This window comes from Panthera leo, chromosome C2 (genome assembly GCF_018350215.1).
Source record: "Panthera leo isolate Ple1 chromosome C2, P.leo_Ple1_pat1.1, whole genome shotgun sequence".
Classification (NCBI taxonomy): Eukaryota; Metazoa; Chordata; class Mammalia; order Carnivora; family Felidae; genus Panthera; species Panthera leo.
Genome location: NC_056687.1, coordinates 54,169,096 through 54,191,488, shown reverse-complemented (window position 1 = coordinate 54,191,488; position 22,393 = coordinate 54,169,096). Strand labels below are relative to the sequence as shown.

The 22,393-nt window shown below is 40.3% G+C and overlaps 1 protein-coding gene across 4 annotated transcripts in view; it reads right to left on the bottom strand.

Moving 5' to 3' along the window:
• The window catches only part of BBX (BBX high mobility group box domain containing), a 282,183-nt gene extending 260,391 nt beyond the window's left edge, over positions 1–21,792 (bottom strand). For 3 of the 4 annotated variants that reach the window (XM_042955358.1, XM_042955353.1, XM_042955359.1), the window contains exons 1-2: positions 21,656–21,792; positions 18,404–18,475 (exon numbers count right to left, since the gene is read on the bottom strand). The gene's annotated coding sequence lies outside the window, so the exon portion shown is untranslated. Of the gene's footprint in view, positions 1–18,403; positions 18,476–21,129; positions 21,266–21,655 lie in introns of all 4 variants that reach the window. The other variant, XM_042955354.1, reaches the window with a different exon arrangement.
• Positions 21,793–22,393: the final 601 nt, after the last annotated feature.

The window sequence follows — 22,393 nt, the reverse complement described above, 5'->3', positions numbered from 1 at the left end:
AGTTCTTGATTTTGGTTCAGGCCATGACCTCACTATTCGTGAGATCTAGCCCCAAGTCAAGATCTGTGCTGACAGCACAGAGTCTGCTTGGGATTCCCTTTCTCTCTCTCTCTCTCTCTCTCTCTCTCTCTCTCTCTCTCTCTCTCTGTCTTCCCCACTCATACTCTCTCCCCCAAAATAAGTAAAAAGAAAGAATTCCATCATAAGTTCCGTTTCCTTCCTTGACAGTATGTGAGCAACATGTTAAAAATGATGTTTAAATGAACAACTAAATGTGATCTGGTAGTTGTGGTCACCAGAGCACACCTCTGTGGAGGCAACACTGCCAACGCTTAACACATCGGTTGGGAATGCAAGCTGATGCAGCCACTCTGGAGAACAGTATGGAGGTTCCTCAAAAAACTAAAAATAGAACTATCCTACGACCCAGCAGTTGCACTACTAGGCATTTATCCACGGGATACAGGGGTGCTGTTTCGAAGGGACACATGCACCCCCATGTTTATAGCAGCACTATCAACAATAGCCAAAGTGTGGAAAGAGTCCAAAGGTCCACTGATGGATGAATGGATAAAGAAGATGTGGTATATGTATACAATGGAGTATTACTCGGCAATCAAAAAAGAATGACATCTTGCCATTTGCAACAACGTGGATGGAACTGGAGGGTATTATGCTAAGTGAAATTAGTCAGAGAAAGACAAATATCATATGACTTCACTCATATGAGGACTTTAAGAGACAAAACAGATGAACATAAGGGAAGGGAAACAAAAAGACATAAAAACAGGGAGGGGGACAAAACAGAAGAGACTCATACATATGGAGAACAAACTGAGGGTTACTGGAGGGGTTGTGGGAGGGGGTATAGACTAAGTGGGTAAGGGGCATTAAGGAATCTACTCCTGAAATCATTGTTCCACTATATGCTAATTTGGATGTAAATTTTAAAACATAAAAAATAAAATTAAAAAAACAAACAAACACATCTGTGTATGAGGCAAACCCAGAATCGCTGACTTTGCTTCAATGAGGGCAGGATTCATTTACAGGCCTCTGATCTTGATGATGACCCATGCTTGAAGGCTCAGAGTCTCCCATATCCAGCACACAGATAGTATAAAACAGAGCAATTCAATAAAAATTAATCACTTACCAGCTATGTCCTAGATGCCATGGACACAGACAGGAGTAAAATCCAGATTTTAATGCTTACAAAGGTCATAGTTTTTGCTATCACATCTGAGGCCATCGAAGCCATTCCTCAGAGTTGTTCTTATGAACACTGTGTCCTCCTCAGGGGCTGTGCCCCTTCTGCCTACCTATATGTAGTCCATCTCCATATTCTTCCCTGCTGAAGGGACCTCCTGGATCTTAACCTTTTCATGCCGGTGGATCTATAGCCTCTGCCAGATCCCTCATGCTGAGCTGCATGCTTGTCCACACCCGTACTTGGTCAACTAGTATTTATTTAATCCCTACTATGTAGCAAGCACTTTTATAGGTATGGGAGAAAATGCTATGCGCAGAAATGGTCTCTATTTTTGCCAGATCCCTCATGCTTGAGCTAGACTGTCACCCCTACTAACCAGCCTAATTCTGCCTATTCGTTCAACAGTATTTACTGAGCTCTACCATGTTCTAGGGGCTGAGGAAACAGACGTGAGCGAATCAAGAAGACCATGATCTCTTGGGGCGCCTGGGTGGCTTGGTCGGTTAAGCGTCCGGCTTCGGCTCAGGTCATGATCTCACAGTTCGTGGGTTCGAGCCCCGCGTCGGGCTCTGTGCTGACAGCTCAGAGCCTGGAGCCTGCTTCTGATTCTGTGTCTCCCTCTCTCTCTGCCCCTCCCCTGTTCATGCTCTGTCTCTCTCTGTCTCAAAAGTAAATAAACGTTAAAAAAAAAAAAAAAAAAAAAAAAAAGAAGACCATGATCTCACAGTAACCTACATTTGAGGTGATACTGCCAAGTTTAACCAACAGTCTCCAAAGTGGGGTTCCTGAACTCCAAGATGAGCAAGAAAAAGTCCACTAGAGTAGATAATACTAGCATTTTTCTTTATGTTCATGTTTTTTTTTATTTCTAAGCTATCTATATTTTTTAAAACACAATATATGAATAACCCAGTAAATATAATTTATAAATAAATGTACACACAGCAAGGATACGTGCTCAAATTCTTTTGCAGAGGGAAATAGCATTTTTAAAAGCCCATGGGCCACTAGTGGGCTTGACTGATGATGACACATTTGGAGTGAACTGTCTGGCTAAGGTGGGATTAGCCTGGGTTGTCCACTAGATTAATCTTCTCTCTAATAGACCCAAATAAGCATTTTGCAAGGCTGTCTAAACATTAAGCTATACAACCAAAGTTCAGGTCCATCCCAACTTCTCCTCCCTAATCAACTCCTACCGCCTACACTCTCCCATCCCTGTGTGCCATACATAGGACAGCATCCTTACTAGCCATTCACATTTGGGACATGTGTATCATTACTATGCTAGAAACATCCTGAGACCAAAGCCATTAACCTTTTATCCTGCAAACCCCAGAATTCCTATGTATTGGGGGTAACTCAATAAATACCTGTTGCAAAAAATAATGACAATTCAAATATGGAACCCAGAATTACCAAACAGATATGACAGAGAACAATTCTTTGATTGCTTTTCTTCATAAAATGATTAGTACTGTACTCCTTTATGCACCCCCATGTGTACTTTACAGATCATTAATTACTTACATAGGGACCTGGGAATAGTAAAACTTGTTCAATCTGTAAAATCAGTAGCCACTGCTAATTGAAGATCAATTAGAAACACACATGAAGCGTTCTGAGATTATAGTTTCTCAATAAAAATATATAGCTTTGAAAAACTGATTAAGTCAAAACTTCAAGGAAAACATCTTTAATGAAGTTCCAATTATCCAAATTCTTAACACCTACATATTAGACTTTAAGGTCATCTAGCTGTATTTGAAATATATGTCAGGAATGACATATACAGTTACATTAAAAAAAATTAAAGTAAAGGACATTCACTTCCTAACAACTGACTCATGATCATAATTCCTTATGCAGTAAACTCATCACTGTATGTGAGATCGGGTCCTCACACATATAATTCTGTCCTCACCTGTGATCCCATTCCTTAAACCCTTGCAAGCTATAAGAAATTTTGTATGCATTTGCCTTATTCATGTAGAGACTATATGTGAAAAATTATTAAAATAAAACAAAACTCTGGACTGACAACAAATCTGAGCATGTTCTCTGGGACTACAGCTGACCCTTAAACATAAGTTTGAATTGCACAGGTCCACTTATGCACAGATTTTTTACAGTACAGTACTGTAAATGTATTTTTTATTTTCTTAACTTTTTTTTCTCTACTTTATTCTAAGAATACAGTACATAATACATATACAAAATGTGCTAATTGTTTGTTATCAGTGAGGCTTCTGGTCAACAGTAACCTATTAGGTTAAGTTTTGGGACAGTCACAAGTTATACTCAGATTTTTGTCTGCACAGGCATCAGCACCACTAACCCCTGTGTTATTCAAGGGCCAGCTAAAATATGGCACCAAATGAGACGAGAACGCATATCCATACACAAAACTTACAAAGAAGCTCATTATTACCACGAGGACTGATAAATAATGAGATCTAAATAGTTGTACTTCCGTGATGCCAAACAGAAAGAGAATAGAAGAAAGGACTCACAAGTTACTATTCTGTGTATCTCTGTTCCTCTTTGCTGCTTTAATGTAAACATCAGGGTCATTATCAATGTTGTGAGCCTATGAAGAAATATTTTCCCAGATGAGCTTCTTCTTTATGAATGTCTTTTGTTTGGTATTAAAGCACCCAAGGTTGGCAACTGGAACACTGAGCAGAATATTTCAGAAACAGTTTTAATCTAAACTGGGCTGATATTGTGAAATGACCAGTCAAAAGAATTCCACAAATAAAAATAGGTGAAAATGCATATAATTCTGAGGTGAAATAAACACAAAAATGATGATTAAGAAGTGATACTGAAAGTCTGATCAAGTCAAAGAGGACTCCAAAGACCAGATCTAGATCACCAAGCATAAAGCAGATCAAAAAAAGCCAAACTTATGGGTACCCTCCAGGCCATGGCTTACTAAACTACGAGAGAAACTGCAGTTACAAACACAGGTTGAAAACACACTAGGGGCACATAGGTGGCTCAGTTGGTTGAGCTTTGACTCTTGATTTCAGCTTAGGTCATGATCTCACAGTTTGTGGGATTGAGTCCTGTGTCAGGCTCTGGGCTGACAGTGCGGAACCTGCTTAAGATTCTCTCTCCCTCTCTCTCTGCCCCTCTACTATGCTCATCTCTCTTTCAAAATAAATAAACTTAAAAAAAAAAAAAAGAAAACATACTGGAAAATCTGGGCATCACTTTTAATCTATAATCTCTCATGAATAGAAAAGCACTTTTTTCTCTCTCTAGAAAAATCTCATTTTGTGTTTAATATGTGGGCTACAGATCTTATTAATACACTCCTAACTAGTAAAACAAGTCTCAGGTATTGCAGTTTATACTATTTTTATTGGCATGTGTTTGGACTCCTAGTTTGGATGTCTAGTTCAAACTTACTCCAGGTAAGGTGCTTTTAACATAATTTGGAATCCTCAACCATTTCCTTTCACTTCAAAAGTGTTGTCATCACAGATTGTGACATTAATAGCAATAAATAAAAAAAGGAAAAATAACTTGGGACGCCTGAGTGGCTCAGCTGGTTGAGCATCTGACTTCAGCTCAGGTCATGATGTTACAGTTCGTGAGTTCGAGCCCCGCATCGGGCTCTGGTGCTGACAGCTCAGAGCCTGGAGCCTGTTTCGGGTTCCGTGTCCCCCTTTCTCTCTGCCCACCCCTGCTTGTGCTCTGTCTCTCTCTGTCTTTCAAAAATGAATAAACATTAAGAAAAAAACATTTTTTAAGAAAAATAATTTAAAAGGAAGTCCAAAATACTTGAGACTGAAACTTAACTTTCTAATATAAATTGAAAGCCTTAACAAAAAACAAAGTAGTTGGCCTTTTAAAAACAGACCAAAAGACAAAATGATGCACTAATATTTAAATAAAAGCCAAATGAAGGTTAGAGGCCTAATTTTTTTAAATCCACTCTAGTGCTTGGACCAAATTAGTTTTACAACCTCAATGACAATTAGGACAAACACTGTAACAGGCAAGAAACTCCCCCCATATTTCAATGCTCAGCTCCTATGTTGGAATTAGCTAGTTTTTCAGGGGATTTGGTCCCATACTATTTTATGCAGTATCTGTTAAAACAATTAACACAGAATAACTTGTATGATAGATATTTACATCTACTGGAATTTTCCAGCCATTAGACTTCATGTGCTTTAAGGACAGGGCTATTCCATATTCATCTTTATATTCTCAAAATCGAAGTCAGCATCAACACACCACAGGCACTCGATCCATACACAGCTAATTAAACCGATAGTTGTTTTGCTACCTGAATCTCACCAATACTTGATCAAATTTCTTAATGTGCAAACTGTTTTTTTGAACATGACCTAAGAAAACAAGTAGAAAGAAGGGTGTCAAGTGCCAGAAAACCCACCTACTTGAAAGAGAACAGTATAGAAGTAGTTTATGTGGGGGAGGGGAATGAAACACAAGAAATGAAGTCCACCACCTTTGAAAAAGTATCATGTGGCTAAAACAATTTAAGGGCACATCCTTAGTAAGATTATCATTGACAAAAATTACCCTGCCAAAATAGGTAAGTATCCTCTTTACATGTTTCACAGATCAGGCAAAAAGACAAGTCAGTAAAAAAACAACAAGAATGACAAATTTTTTATCTTCTATATCTGTATATCTCTGATTTTGCTGAATTTGCAAAGATAGAATTTACTAATTTCAGATGAATAGGGCTCGGGGTACAAAAAAAAAAGTAACAAGTTACTTTGTATTTTCTAAATGATTTGCTTCTTGTATACAAATGTGTAATTTATCAGATCTCTTCTTAATCACAGGAGAAACAAGTTTCTTCGGTAAAAATAAATCAAAGCACCCATAAGCCACTTCAAAAAGGACAACTTTTGGGGCACCTGGGTGGCTCAAGTCAGTTAAGCGTTGGTCATGGCTCAGGTCATGGTATCGCAGATCGTGAGTTCAAGCCCCACCGTCAGGCTCTATAAGGACAACTCAGAGACTGGGGCCTGTTTTGAATTCTGTGTCTCCGCCACTCTGCCCTCCCCCACTCACGCTCTGTCTCTCCCAAAAATAAACATTAAAAAAAAAAATTAAAAACAGGGTAACTTTTGACTAACTCTATATCTAATTCATGTTTGATCATCAGATACTCTGAAATGATAAAGTCCATGAATGTGCTTAATTTTTCTACTCATATTGAACTTATTTTCAAAACAAATGACATAAACTATTTTGTAACACCATCCGTGTTATATTGGTAAATGTACAGTAAAACCTTGGATTGAGAGTAACTTGTTTTGCGAGTATTTGAGACAAGCAAACATTTCTAATAAATTTTAACTAGATAAATGAACAATGTCTTGCAATATGAGTAGTATGTTATGCTGTACGTCACATGATCACAACTGAGCCAATGGTTCCTTTCTCTCTCTCTCTCTGTCTCTCTTTCTCTCTGGGATTGTGGGTGATCATCTCTCATGCTTGGATGCTCGGTCTCAGGCTGTGGTGTTTGGCAGAAATAAGTGATTTTTCAGAACGTTGAAAGGTGCCCACAACTGGCACTCATGTATTTTTTGTCACTTCAAAGCGCCTATGGACGGTCCTTAGCTTTTCCATACAAGAGTAAGCTTAGGAATGCTTTGCTTCAATCTAGGTCAGGCTGCCTGCAGGTAGAGACCCTTTCCTCTGCTGCCTTATTGTCAGTTACATTATATACAGTATATGACAAGAGTTTATTAATACTGTACTGTAGTCAACATCCATGCAGGTGTATTCACTGGTCCCCTTAAGAAAAAGATCCATTGAGCCAATAGATAGTAATGATTCCATTAGTGACAGTGAAAGTCATCCTGTCCAATAACCTTCCTCTCAGGGCACTTGGGTGGCTTAGCAGGTTAAGCAACCAACTTTGGTCCAGGTCATGATCTCGTGGTTTTTGAGTTTGAGCCTCAAGTCGGGCTCTGTGCTGACAGCTCAGAGTCGGGAGCCTGCTTCAGATTCTACGTCTCCCTCTGCCCCTCTTGGCTCTCTCTCTCAAAGAATAAACAAACATTAAAAAAAAAACCCTCCTCTCTCATCTCCGTCACACCAGCCATGAAGGTTTTCAAAGGTAAGTGTAGGTTAATTTATTTTTCTTTATATTTTCTTTATTATTTTGTATTCTATTACAGTATTGTAATCATTTTTATATAAATATTTTTGGGTTGTAGAAAGAATCATCTGAGTTTCCATTATTTCTGAGGGGGAAGTTCACTTTGATATACAAGTGCTTTGGATTACAAGCATGTTTCCGGAATGAATTATGTTTGCAAACCAAGTTTTACTGTATTAAAAAGTTCCAGAGTCTCACGCCAGTCAGAATGGCTAGTATCAAAAACACATGAAATAACAAGTGCCGGTGTGGACGTGGAGAGATGTGAACCCTCCTGCACTGTTGACTCGACAGGAATGCAAACTGGTGCAGCCACTCTGCAAAACAGTATGGGGGTTCCTCAAAAAATTGAAAATAGAACTACCATATGATCCAATAATTCCACTATTGGGTATTTCCCTAAAGAAAACACTAATTCAAAAAGATATATGCACCCCTATGTTTACTGCAGCATTATTTACACTAGCCAAGATATGAAAGCAACCCGAGTGTCCATCAATAGATGAATGGATAAAGACGTCACACACATCACCACTACCACCGCTACAGAATATTACTCAGCCATGAAAAAGAATGAGATCTTGCCATTTGAAACAATATGTACGTACCTACAAGGTATTGTGCTAAGTTAAATATACCAAAGAGAAATACTGTATGATTTTACTTCTATGTGGAATCTAAAAAACCAAACCAAACAAAACAAATGAACCAACCAAAACCAGACTCTTAAATACAGAGAATAACCTGGTGGTTGCCACATGAAGGGGAATGGGAAAATGGGCAAAACAGGTAAAGGCAATTAACAGGTATAAACTTCCAGTTATAAAATATATAAGCCACCAAGATGAAAAGTACAGCATAGGAAAAGTACAGCATAGGAAATATAGTCAATCATACTGTAATAACATCGTATAGTGACATATGATGACTATACTTATCATGAGCACTAAGTAATGCATAGAACTGTCAAGTCAATAACAAAAAAAGTATGTAAGGTACCTATATCTATACAGATAAATATATATATTTAAAAATAAGTAAGTAAAATAAATAAGTACCAGAGTAAAAACATCATAGAACATTCAGCTTGGAAAACTCACCTTTTCATGAAAGAATAAATGATTTCTACTGATGTACCAGAGGAATTAATAAACAGTAAAATCAGTAACTTGTTATTAGACACTTCTATAATAGATAGATCAACCAGAAAGAAAGTTCACTAAATGTCAATTTATAAACACAGTTTAGGGCTGGTTTAGTCTTTGACTGTGATCTCACTGAGGAGAACTGACAGTAGGCCCCAGTTCAGAAACTTTCTCATCTATCTCCCTTAAGAATGATAAAGTAGTGGGGATAAACGGGGTGGCTCAGTTGGTGAAGTGTCCCACTCTTGATGTCTGCCCAGGTCATAACCTCACAGTTCATGAGTTCCAGCCCCAAGGCAGGCTCCTGGCTGACAAACAAAACTTTAAAAAACATAAAAAAAAAAAAAAAGTAGTGTTCCAACCCGATGACTTCAAAATGAAGATTTTACTTTTGGGGAAAAAGAAAAATTGGGAGGAATTCTTGGCTAAAATTGCCCCAAACCTTTCAGTTCTAACCTCTTGGAATGTGGCCCTAAAGGAGGCAAATACAGAAAAAGTCCAGGAGACTACAGCCCTCCTAATCCTGACAGTGTCTTGCTACCTGTGTGACCTCAGACAAGTTACTTAACCTGACCCTTAGTTTCTTTGCCACTAAAATAGGATTACCTCTCATCAGAAAACTGTTGTGAAAAACAAAGTAGTAAAAATAAAACTTGTGCTTCATAAGAACACCCTCAGGCCAGATTATCTTTCTCAATTCCTCCCAAAGTAAAATAGTATGTGGGAAACTCTGCTAAAAATCTGCTTTTAACTTTCCCTTAAATATAAATGAAGCTATATAGTCATCCTACCACCCTAAAACACAAAAATGATTGGATAAGGAGTTTACTTCAATTTATTTCATAATAATAACAGGTGACTTTGACTCACATAATCCCCTCCTAATTGACATTTCTATGTAGGGAACTGTGTAAGTCTCAAATTCATATGTTAACAACTTTATTACATGAGTAGTGATAATTACTAAAGTAACTCAAAACTACAAAAAAAAAAATCTTTAAAATCAAATGGTAAAAAGAAAAAAAGTTCAATTCCATACTCTCATTCTCAAATATTTGTAGGTAGGATCACAGATTGCACATGAGTGAATACAATAAAAGGCTGAAAGAAAAAGAAAAGACAGAAAAATAGACATCAGGGAGGACAGAAAGGAGAGAAGAGTCCATGGCCACCTATCTCAAAAGCTAAGCAGGATCGGTCCTAGTTAGTACTTGGATGAGAGAAAAGAGAAGGAGGGAGAAGAAAGAAGGAAAAAAAAAGGCAGGAACAAGAAGGGAGAGGGGATCAGAAAGAAAAAATATATAACTTCAGTAACTCAAAAGATAATCAAAATTTGACAGCTGGATGTAGAGAATTAATTTCTTATTTTGTTCCATGCTCTACCACATTCCCTTTGCAGTCAATGAGAACTCAACACTTGGGTGAGTTTTAGGAGGTGCACCAGAAGCTGAAAAACAACTCAGCATTTTTTTAAGATTAAAAGAATCAGCATTGCTAATAAGACTCCCTCTGAATTACTCAACCTGTGGTTTTCCTACCCCAAAGGATATAGTTGTATCAAAAAATAATTAAAGAAAAACCTTCTTTGGCCATTAACCATTTCAGTCCATAATAAATGAAGACTGATTGAAGTTTTATCACGATCCAGCTATTAACTTTATTCCCAGAGTGTCCTGTGTACTCTTCCTCACATCACACTTTACGTTTTTCTATAGTAGTTTTATAGGAAATTAAAAATAGGTGCCTGGCTGGCTATCAGTAGACCACCTGACTTGATCTTGGGGCTGTGAGTTCGAGCCCCACATTGGGCACAGAGATTACTTAAAAAAAAAAAAGTACAAAGGAAAAATCTTACTTAGCATTTCACGGTTAATTATTGAAAATAAAGGTATCTAAAATTTAAAAAAAAAAAAAAAAAAAAAAAAAAAAAAAAAAAAAGAAAAAAAAAAAGAAAATAAAGGTATCTAGAACCAATATGAAACAATATAATTCAAAGGCCTTCTCACCTTAGACTAAATTTGCATAAAACACTTTCTTTTTTACTTTTCTGATAGAAGAAATGTGCAAGTGGCAATATAATAAAGGAAATATAACCCTTCATGAAACCTCTCATAACAGTAAACCATAATGAAAGTAGCCTAAATTTTGTTCACCATTATATGAGAAACGTCCAACAAAGTAAAAGTTTCAAGTACAGATTTCAGTGTGTGTGTTTAATAAACTAACAACTACAACAAATACAAAAGAGGAATCACAATGTCAAAATGGACAGGTGAAGTTCAACTAACGGGTGGGGTGGAGTGGGGTGGGTGTGTGTGTGTGTTTAATCTTTCCTTACCTAGGAGCCCTTCACTTTACTCAACTTAGGAGGTACAAACGTCAACTACCATTTTGCTTAGCTTACTTTATAACCTCTGATGCCTTCCACCCTCATGACTGAAGCCACAGGGTTTCAAAAGACAGTTTGGCTAAGTTAATATATAATGTTTGGATGTCTTGTTAGGCTATCTTACATGATTCACCAGCTTACAATGAACTCAACATGTTCAGATGACCAGTGATCAAAATCAGCAAAAGGATATTCACGGAGTTAAATGGGTAGAAATACCAGACAATTTCACTCTGTGAACTAAGAAAGTTAATACAATAGGATCACAGTCCCTTATCTGAAACCCTTAGGTCCAGGTATGCTTCAGATTTTTGTGAGTCTTAAAGGTCAGATGGAGAGGACAGCATATATTACGTAACACTCCTAGCTAGATCTACGATAGCACCTCATAGCCAAATACATTACTATTTCTACAGCAGAATATGCGAACATCCTTTCTAAGTAGGCTTTACAACTACTTCAAACAAGGCCATGACGGTTTGGGTCAGGTTCTACCACCAAATGAGTTTTGAAACCAAACTTTTGGAGGAAAAAAAAAATTAGTTTTTCAGAGATTTTTTCAGATAAAGGACTGTGAATGTATATCCAATATCATTACACATCAAAGTATAAAGACATTTGCAAAATATATAGTTTATTAATGTATTAGAGATAAAAAAAAAAAGTAAGCTAAATTAAAATATAGCAAAGTAAAAAGATGTTCCTGGCAAATGTAACCTTAAAAATTAGGAAATACAAAGTTCTTTAACTTTAATTTATTCAAATAAATTAAATGAATGTCTATGTTAGAGGCAATGAGTACTTGAGTATGATAGGAAAGTCTGAGAACCCTGATACTCATAGTCTTTTGTACTTCCTTTGCATTTAGCCACATGTTGCATTTTTCCTAGCTTTTGGTTTTCACATTGTTTGAGATTTCAGGGATTTTGTGTATTTCCCATTCATCTTCTCCTTAGCTTGCCCCTCTTTTTTATTTAAGTGCCTATTCTGTGCAATGTAATTTGTTACGCACTCCAGATGTAATGCTTCTCAATCTTCATGCCTTGACACAAGGGTAAGTTTTAACTGGTTGTGAGGAATGCTCAAGTAATTAGTTATGAACAAAGTACCACAGTTTATAAAGAAATTGACATGTTTGCATATGGGTGTATTCAAAGTTTTCATTATAATGTATCACTCTCACTTATATTCTGATATATTTTCTTGATAAGGAATGAAGTGACTTTCTCACACTGAGAACTACCACATAATTTATCTAAGTCTATAACCAGGGAAATTAGAACACCCTATGTTAAACATCAGTCACATGTGTCTTGAAGCAGAAGAAAATTTGAGAACTGATGCTCTAAGACATTCCAAGATGGGCTAAAGTCACCAGAGAGAATGCCCAGTGCTGTTGACTAACCACTTTGAAATATGAAAAGAGCTATCCTCCTGTCCTGTGCTGTCTTTTTAAAGAGGTAGGGAAATCATTCCCCAAATTAGAAGGGGCACCATACTTAACTATGGCATGCCTCAGTTATTCATCACTTTTACCCTTTTATCTTTTATCCTTGTTATTCTTACTATTTCCTTCTTCAGTAATAAAGTGTTTATCTAACACCTCACATCCAGTTAAAAATGCACCAGTGTTTCTTGACACCAGGGTTGAGAATTACAGTTGGCCCTTGAACACTAAGTCAGTCCACTTATACATGGATATTTACAGTACAGTACTATAAATGTATTTTCTCTTCCTTATGCTTTTCCTAATAACATTTGCTTTTCTCTAGCTTACTTTATTGTAATATAGCATATAATACGTATAACATACAAATTATGTGTTAATCGACTGTTTATGTGATCATGTTATCAGTAAGGCTTCTGGTCAACAATAGGTTATTAGTAGTTAAGTTCTCGGGGAACCAAAAGTTCTGTGCAGATTTTTGACTGCACAGGAGTGGGGTGTGATTAGCACCCCAACCTCAGTGTTGTTCAATGGTCAATTGTACTTTATAGAAAACAAAAATTAAAAGGCACAGGCTTGGTCAGTTGGTAGAGCATACAACTCTTGATCTTGAGGCCGTGAGTTCAAGCCCCATGATGGGAATAGAGTTTACTTTAAAAAAAAAAAAAAAGAAAGAAAGAAAGAAAAGGATGTTAAAAAAAACTAAAAGGCACAGCTTCAAGAAACTTCAAACTTAGTGGAAGTTGGGATGAGGTGAGATACAACTATAAAAATATACATATTGAGTGTTGTCTGTGAATAAGGGTCATAGCAGACATTACTGTCTACAGTAATTCTCATTCTGTTACATGGTAAATATTAATACGCCCTTTTGCACATAATAATGGAAGCTTATTTTGTAGTGACATGCTTAACTTCCCTCAGTCAGTACGCAAGAGGGGCAACAGTAGTGGAATTCAGGGATCTTTGGCTTCAAAGCCTCTGTTCCTTGTACTACACCTGCTACTCTAGGAATATCAACAGAGGGTGACAAGGGCTCTCTCAAAATTGCAAACATGCTGACTGAAATACAGTCACAGACTGAAGTTGGAAGAGAACTCATCAAAGAACGTTAACCCCACATTCAGTGTATGACTCCTTCCTATTCACTCTTTAGCCACCTGTCCCCTACACCAGAGTTCTCAAAGTGTGTTAGAGTGCCTTATACTTGCTTCAGAATCACTGAAGCACTAGTTAAAATGCAGATTCCTGGGCCCCACCTCTCACACTTATCTAGATATGGGACCTCCATTTTTTTTTAAGATTTTATTTTTAAGTAATCTTTACACCGGGGGCACCTGGGTGGCTCAGTCCGTTAAAGCATCCGACTTCGGCTAAGGTCATGATCCCACAGTTCGTGGGTATGAGCCCTGCAATGGGTTCTGTGCTGACAGCTCAGAGCCTGGAGCCTGCTTCAGATTCTGTGTCTCCCTCTCTCTCTGCCCCTCCCCTGCTCACACTCTGTGGTTTTCTCTTGCGCGCGCGCTCTCTCTCTAAGGTGAATAAATGTTAAAAATAATGACAATAATAAGTAATCTTTACACCCGGTGTGGGGCACGAACCTACAACACCAAGATAAAGAGTTGCACACTCACCAACTGAGCCAGCCAGGCACTCCTGGGGACCTTCATTTTTAACAAGTCCTCCAGGTTTGTGTTTTTCAAAATGTAAATCTTAAGATTAATTTAGTAAATAACATCATGATTTTTTTAAATAAAATAGTTTGGAACACATCAGATTTATAAAGATTAGATAGGAATAAAAAATATCAGAGTGCACTGCCCTTAATACTGTTCAAGGAAACTTTCGTTACAGTTTTTATACATGGATTAGGATATAAAAGGTATTTCTTACCATACATGTCAGTGAAAAACATTTAATACAACTGCTTTAAACAATTTTACCCTCATTCTTATTTCTCCTTTGAAATAAGTTATCGATGGTTTTTTTAGTTATTCCCTTTACCAGAAACCCAACATTCTGTGTCCATTTTATGATCTCAGTTACTCCATTCTAGGAACTTCTCTTTTATTCCCTAATCTTCACCTAAGGGCCATATTTAACTATTGGTTTAATTATTTAATCAATATTTTACAGTATCATTTTATTTTTCTAAGACTTGAGAAAATCCAACTCATTCTTTTTACTTTGTATTCTATACAACCTTCTCAGAACCTGAAGTTATTTCATTATCTAGATCCTTGAAGTGACTCACATATTTTAACTTATTAAGTTTATATTTTGGTAGGTGTGTCAATGCTTCATGGTCTATAATCAATCCTTTACGTCTTTCACTCCTTTTGTCTTTCATCTTTGTATTTATAACTTTTAGGTAGAATTTGTTATTGGTTTGCCTTCTTTTGTATTTCCATTGTGTAACTGATACTTATTCCAGTTCTCTCATCTCATCTTTTCCTTTGAAAGAAAAAAAAATGTAAACAATCCCCATTAATACATGAGGATTTTCTGCATATATCCTTACAGTTTTAACATGATGTCCTGGCATTTCAAGAAACTGTAATTACCTTCTAAAGGATAATATGAACACATATGAATGTTGAGTGAAGCTGTACTCAAAAAGTGCTTTCCTCAGGTATAACTTAATATATAGAAATCCCTACAATTCGATACAGTATGTGATGACTGCCCCTGAGGTAGTACAAACCCACTGACTGAATTACGGTCACAGAATCTTCTAGCCGGAAGATTCATTCAATCTTTAGCTTCAATCCTTAGTACCTTCAGAGCAGTGCTTCTCAAAGTATAGCCTGAAGACCACCAGTATCCAGTATACCTGGGGCACGTGATAAAAACCAAACAATAAAATTACAATGTTTTTATAATTTGGGTTTGTTTTCATTTCTCAGTGAGAGGAAGAAAGTTGATGAAAAATATAAAAAAGCTATCACTTGGACCTATTTTAAAAGATGCCCTCTGGTAAAATGTTAAAAAATGAGGTGGACTTCACACTGCAAGTTCAAGAAAAGTGTCTCTTTCTTAAGTTAAGCACTGCTTAAGATTAAGTCTTGGGGCGCCTGGGTGGCTCAGTAAGGTAGAGCATCCAACTTCAGCTCAGGTCATGATCTCGTCGTTTGTGAGTTGGGAGCCCAACACATTGGGCTCTGTGTTGACAGCTCAGAGCCTGGAGCCTGCTCTGGGTTCTGTGTCTCCCTCTCTCTGCCCCTCCCCTGCTCACACTCTGCCCCCCCCCCTCTCAAAAATAAATAAGCATTTAAAAAAAAAAAAGAGATTAAATCTTAAAATACAGGTGTGCCATACTGGTCATGATGCAATATGCCAAAATTAATTGCCTAAATTTAGTAACTTAAAACATTTAAATATCACAATTTTAAACATTTCTGCACTTTTTAAGACATTAATAATATCAAGGATTTCCTTTCGTACAAGTATGTCGATAACAAGGCTATTTTCAAAGAGTTTTTTTAGTAGGGTTAAACTATGAAGTCTTTATTACTTCCATTAAAGATTTCTAATATAAAAGTAGTTGATACTCATGTTAAGATCCAGTTAAAAGTATGGCCCTTGTTTTACCCATGCTCTATAAAATCTAGGAAAATGTAAACTTTTAGCATGTTGGCTGATGATTAATTAGAAATTATGTTTGTAATTTTACTGAAAAGTATGACTTTATACTTTAGTTGCTGAGTTAGATTTTCATGAATTGTGCCACATTGTTTTGAGACTATTCCTTCTTTTTTAATGACATACAAAAAGCCTTATCAATTACATAGTTACAGCATAAGCAAACCATAATTACCTGTTCATATTAGCTTTCACTCAAAGCTGTGTTTTAATTCCAATGTCTAAACAAATCTCTGTTTCAATGGATTAAGCATAAAGATCAGATCTGTAGGTCAAAGGTATACACTTTCCAAGTTGTATAGCACAGCTATATGTGTAAGGCAAAACCATCTCACAAACTCCTAAACCCAGAACTTTATTTTTTAATTTAGACGCAAAGATCAGATGAATTAAAAAAAAGGAAGGTGTCAAAATTGCAAGTTTTTGTTAATATCGAAGTCTCTAGTGGACTTAACCCACCAGGGTACCTTTAAAGGACGTAGCACTAAGAAACAACATATATGAACCCCTTTTTCAATAGCTAGCATTAAATGTGAAATGCAAATTAAGACTTCAGTTTCAAAACTTAATATAGATAAGTGGAATAATAAAATGAGAAGTTTGAAAACTCTTGGCAATAAAATAGCAAAACCTCTATCTAAATTCTTATTTTGATAATTAAGCTTCAAATCAAATAAATATGTTTTAGATGCAAATATCTGGTAATTCATTGTCAGGGTGACTTCTTTGAGATCACTATTACAAGTTTTACACTACAAAAACTACTCTGACTTCAAAGACCAGGCCAGTTCTTGAAAATATTGTTTTAATGAAGCAGTTGTTTGATATCTCAAAGAAATTCAAGAGCTCATCAGATCGCTTTTATTCTGGAAATTACTGATTCCCATTTTAAATTTTGAATTGGTCAAACATATTTCCATGGGGAAAAAAACTGACATTAAAAGTTTGCTCCAGTGAACAAAATAATGTGCCTCACATGTATAAATGTGGTGTTCTTTAGTAAATCAGGAATGCATTTTGAATACTCTTGCCATATGTTCAAAAATGAAAAACTTCTCTTGCAAACAAGCTTAAAAAAAAAAAATCAAAGACACTGAAATCCACATATTTTGGTGTGCACTAAATTCATCTTACAGAACCATCTCATTCTGATTGTTCCAATCAGACTGTTATGTATGTGACACATTAAGAGGTTCTCTTAACTATCTGAAATAATGTGATATTTACATTCCATGAAAGATGTTGGACACCGAGCTTCTAAACACCTAAGGTTCTCAGCAATGTCAAAGTACATTTTGCTACTATACGGAAACTACCAGAGAGGCATGGTCCTCAATTCCTCTTAATATTAAAACCACATTTTAGCAACAAATATAATAGTAATATAATATCCCAAAGAGATAAGGCCCCTTTCCTTTTTCTTTTATGGAAAACTGAGTTCAAGTCTATCTTCATTCACAAAATACAAACTCCATCTTCACTACAGTAACATGATTAAGTAGTACAACTGATTTACACATTTAGTACAACCAGTTTTCTGAATTTATCAGCAATTTGGAATACCTGAGGTGTTCTTTACAATTGAGGGGCAAATTGCAAACAATTGGGGCTCACCGTGCTACCTTCGCACGTTCTGTAAACCCTCACCTACACTGTTACTTCTCACAAACTAATTTTTCAGGCACTTGCTGCCCCACACGTTATTTCAGCAATTTTTCCATTTGGGGCATACGTCTGAAAAAGGCGCTTAAGGGACTTCTGAGTCGTTGTTTATTGCATATACAGGCTTCTAAAATATACCCAATTTCTCTAAGTATATAAATTTTGCAGAAAATTATGATTAATTTGGAAATGTTTATTTGCCTTTTGTATCAGGCCTTTTATATCTAAATACTAGATTTACTATACTGCCTAGTCCACCCTTCCCCACCACAAAAATAACTGTCACAAACAGCACAAGTTACCCAAGACAGAGCACCTAAGAAAGAGTAAGCAAATGTCAGTCACTATAATTAGAGAGGCATTCTGCACAATGCTTCTTTGGGGTTTTAATAATTCTCTCCACTCATAGGCTGCATTCTTTCTACAATATTATCTAGTATTAAATTTCCTAGGCCTTCAACTCTGTAAAATTTCATTATCAACTAAATGACTATTTGAAAATAAGTTTTCAAATGACACTTGCAGATAAATGTGAAATAAACATTTCAACTATCTTAATAATAACAGCAACTGAATTCTAAATACTAAGTATCATAAGTTGATTTCTGCTGTGGGAAACTCAGGGAGACAAGCTTTCTGGGGTGTTGCAACCCCAATAAGCCACCTTCTCATGTGAACAGTAAGGACCCTCAGGTCATTGCTAATAGCCATCCAGCTTCCCTGTAGAAAGAGTTTGCTTACTTACCCGGGAAGGCAAATGGAAAGTACACAGGGAGGAAGATGAACTGCAGCAAAGCCTTTGTCATATGATAGTGACCTATAAAGTATCAAATAAAGGTACATCATCAGTATGGTAGAGCTTTACAATAGAGTCCCAACTCCTGCAACACCTCTGAAGGAAGGTCCTCAAAACCCAGGAGTTCAGCTCCCCACCAACCCCTCCCCCCTGTCTACCTCCCACCCCCACGCGCGAACTGTGGAGCAATACAAGCAAAGAAGCTCCCTGTATTCAAAGAGCTGAGGGTAGCCCAGCTGGCATTCCAGGGTGTCTCCAGCACCCTCACTCCCTACTCCCCGTATGCACAAAGCTGAAAGTTGATCCTGTCTGCAAACCCAAAACCCACACCGCGATCATTCATCAACTTGCACAAGTGATCGCCGCCCCCAGGACAAATACACCAGTAACCAAATCATAGCAATCGATAGGCAGCCCGAGCCTCCACGGTGCCCAGGAGCCGGCTGGAGGTAGCACGGCGACGGCAGCGGGTCCAGGTAGCGCAGCCCTCAGTCCTGCAGACCTGGGGCGGCCACAGCCGTCGCCCAAACGCCCGGCCCCAGTCACAATCCCGAGATTGGAGATCGGAACCGAGCCTGGAAACACATTCGCCAGAGCCCGGGCGGCAAGTGCAGGGCCACCAGGTCTTGGAGGTCGGGGTGGGGGTGGCTAGGAAACCGAGAGGGAGGAAGGGAGCGAGGGATCCCACCCCGCCTTTGTTGCTGGTCACCATCAAGTTTGCATCTTAGTACAAAATGTCGATCTTAAAGGCTGACAAGACAGAGACAGAGGCAGAGGCACAGGGAGAAAGAGAAAGGGAATAGAGTCCATCTTGCTTTGGGGAAGAGGGGGGAGAGAAAAAATGAAGTACAAATCCCACACTCCGGGCGTAAAAGTCTGCTAAACACCTTTCCATAACGGAGGAGCAACGAGTGGGGTGTCCCCGTCCCCGTGCCCGCTCGAACTGGCGGCGGTCTGGGCAGAAAACGCCTCCCTCTCCTCCTCTTCCTCCTCCTTCCCCTCCTCCTCCTCCCTCTCCTCCTCCTCCTCCTCCTCCCGCGGGCCCCGGCGAAGATCCCGCCGCCACCGCCGCTGCCTCCGCTGCCCCCCGGGGAGGCACCGCCGCCCGGCCAGGCGCTGCCATTCCGAGCCTGGACCGCGCGGCGCGCGTGGGGCCCGACGCGGGGTGGCCGCGCGGGGACGTCCGCGCTGGGGACCCCCCGCGCCCCCTCGCCGCGGGCTAGCTACAAAAGTCGCGCGAGCAGAGGTGGCGGCGGCGCGCAGGAGAGGGGGCGCGCGTGGGGCCCCCACGCCGCGAGTGGGCAACCCCAGGGGATGGCGAAGAAAGCCCCTCCCCGCGTGGGGAAAGTACCCCAGGCGCCGGCAGCCCGGCGTCGGCGGCCTGGAGACGAGAACTGGACGTGTCATTAGCAGGACAGGCAATGGTTTCAAAGCCCCAGGCCAATGACCATTAGCAGTGGCAGAGCTCGCTCCGTCCCCATCCCCCACAACCTCCACCCACCTTCCCCTTCGTACCGCCCCCACCTCCACCCCACCTCGCGAAAACTTTTCAACAAGATCCACCTGGACTAATTTGTCCTCAGACAGTTAAAATATTGACTAGACCCTACACACCGGGAGGGAAGGGGAATGCACGCTTTATTTTCCTTTCTACAGAAAGGAAAGCAAAAAATAGCTTCTCTCTCCGTCTCTCTCCCCCCCCCCCCTCTGTCGTACATGTTGTGTCTTAGCTTTTTGCATCGTTTCGTTTTACCTTCCTCATTTAGCAGAAATGATCGCGGATATTTCACACATAAACGTGTTCCAGATTCTTGGATTTAGGGTCCTTGTAAATTACTGGACTCGGGTTTGGTCACAGTTACGTTAAGTTTCATACAATACCAAGAAATTAAAAAAAATAATAAATTTCTGAGGGTAAGCGAACGAGACGAGGTGGAGGAGGAAAAGAAACCTCGAGTCTGATTTCTGTAATTTACTAGCGACCCGGATCGCAGCAAATAACAGTGTAACACGAGTGTGGCTTAAGACGACTGGGGAGCTCTTTCTAGAGGCATCGACCCCATCCCCGGATAAAGGATCTGCAAGTTTTCTGTCATCGCGACCATGCAATGCCATAACTTACCTTCAGAAATAAGACTTTAAACAGCGAAGGCCTTCCTCCTCCCCTCCACCACCACCCCCAGCCTCGCTCTCTCCACCTTAAACTTATTGACACAACATAATCCCACATTCAAGCAAAATCCTGACACAGCCTCCCTCCTCCTCTTCCCCCTCCTCTCTTCCCTCCCGTTCTCTCCTCTCTCCTCTCTCTCTCTCTCTCTCTCTCGCTCTCGTCCCCCCCCCCTCCCGCTTTCCCTCCCTCTTCTCTCTCCCCTTCTCCCTCGCCCTCTTCCCCCTCTCCCCCTATTCTTCCTCCTGGCTACTCTGGCACTAAAACAGCACTTTCTCTACTCGCCGCGCATTTGGTTAGGGGTGGGGGGTGAGAGGGCACCGATCTGCGGGGCCGGAACACCCAAATCCCAACTCTCCAGATGAACGAGCAACTGGGCTGCTGTTCCCGGTCACCGACGCACACGAAACGTTCAATAAATCCACCGAGGGCTGGCTCCTCGTACCTTCCTCCCCTGCCCCAGCTCCCCAGGCCCCACCTCCCCGGCAGGCTGGGATCCACGTACTTTCGCCGAGATGAAGTTTGGGGCTCCCCGGGCGGCCACGAGCCGCCCGCCGGCGTGAGGGCTGGCTCTGTTGTTGTTTTCCTCGGGCTGCTTCTGCCCGCGCCCCGGCTCCCGTGCCCCTCTCGGGCGGCGCTGCCTGTGTGTCGAGAGGTGCTGGTTGCAAACGCAGCCTGGCACCGGCTGGCCTACTACTCCCCAGCCCGGCCCCCAGCCTCCCGCCCGCAGGGCACTGCCTCCGCGCCCCCCGCCCCCCGCCGGCGCGGCCGCCGCGACCCTCGCCCCCGACCTCTCCCGACCCAAAGTTTTGGCGGAGGGGGAAAGTGCCCGGGGAGCGGAGCGGCCAGCGGCGGCTCCGGTCGCGCGGGGTTCCCTCCGTCTTCCTCAAGTCCACCCTACCGGCTGCCGCCGCCGCCGCTGCTCCTGCCGCGGAGTCCTTGGGGCTGCAGCCCGGCGGCTCGCAAGTGAGTAGGAAAACAGAAAGTGCGGGGAGAGCGCCCGGGAAGGGCTGGGGATGGGGGGCGCTTACCTCGCGGGCTCGCCGGGCGTGAGGGCGTGTGTGTGGCTCGCCCTCAGCGGCCAGTCAGGGTTCCTCTATGGGAAAGTGGAGAGGAGCTCGCGGAGCCGCTCTGCCTCCGCTTCACTGTACACTGCTCCACATACAGTACATGCAACCCGGAGAGACTGAAAACACTCATTTTATATAAGGCAGCCTGCCATTGGCCCGCGGCCTGACAGACAGGCCGCGCGGCCAAACAGAAGGCCCGTTACACCCAAACACACGCACACATACACACATTTTACAGAGACACACAAAGATCATCACATTTTCTATTTTCTAATGTTCGGGACCTGTAGACAGTAGGAGAGGACAGGTACAGAGGCCCAGCAGAGTAGGGTAAGGAGGAAAAACCTTGTCTGCACCAAGTTGCTAGGCTTGAAACTGGTGTCCTTTTGACTTGGGAGGGTTATAGTAATAAACTACAACTCCACTGGATATGGAAGTGAGGGTTTTTTTTTTTTTTTTTTTTTTTTAATCGCTGCCGTGTGGTGCCCCATGGAAGAGGCGTGCATTGTGTTATGATTTTACAGCCTGACCTGGCTAACAAGTGGCCAAGAAAGGCTTTTAGCAGCCTGGATTTCTTTGGTCAATGGGTTAGCTATCACTTAGGCCAAAATAGTGCAAGATAAGTTTATTGGGGCTATAATGCATTGAGGTTGTTAATGCCTCGTTCGTAGGTAAATTCAGAAAAATCAATACAACAAT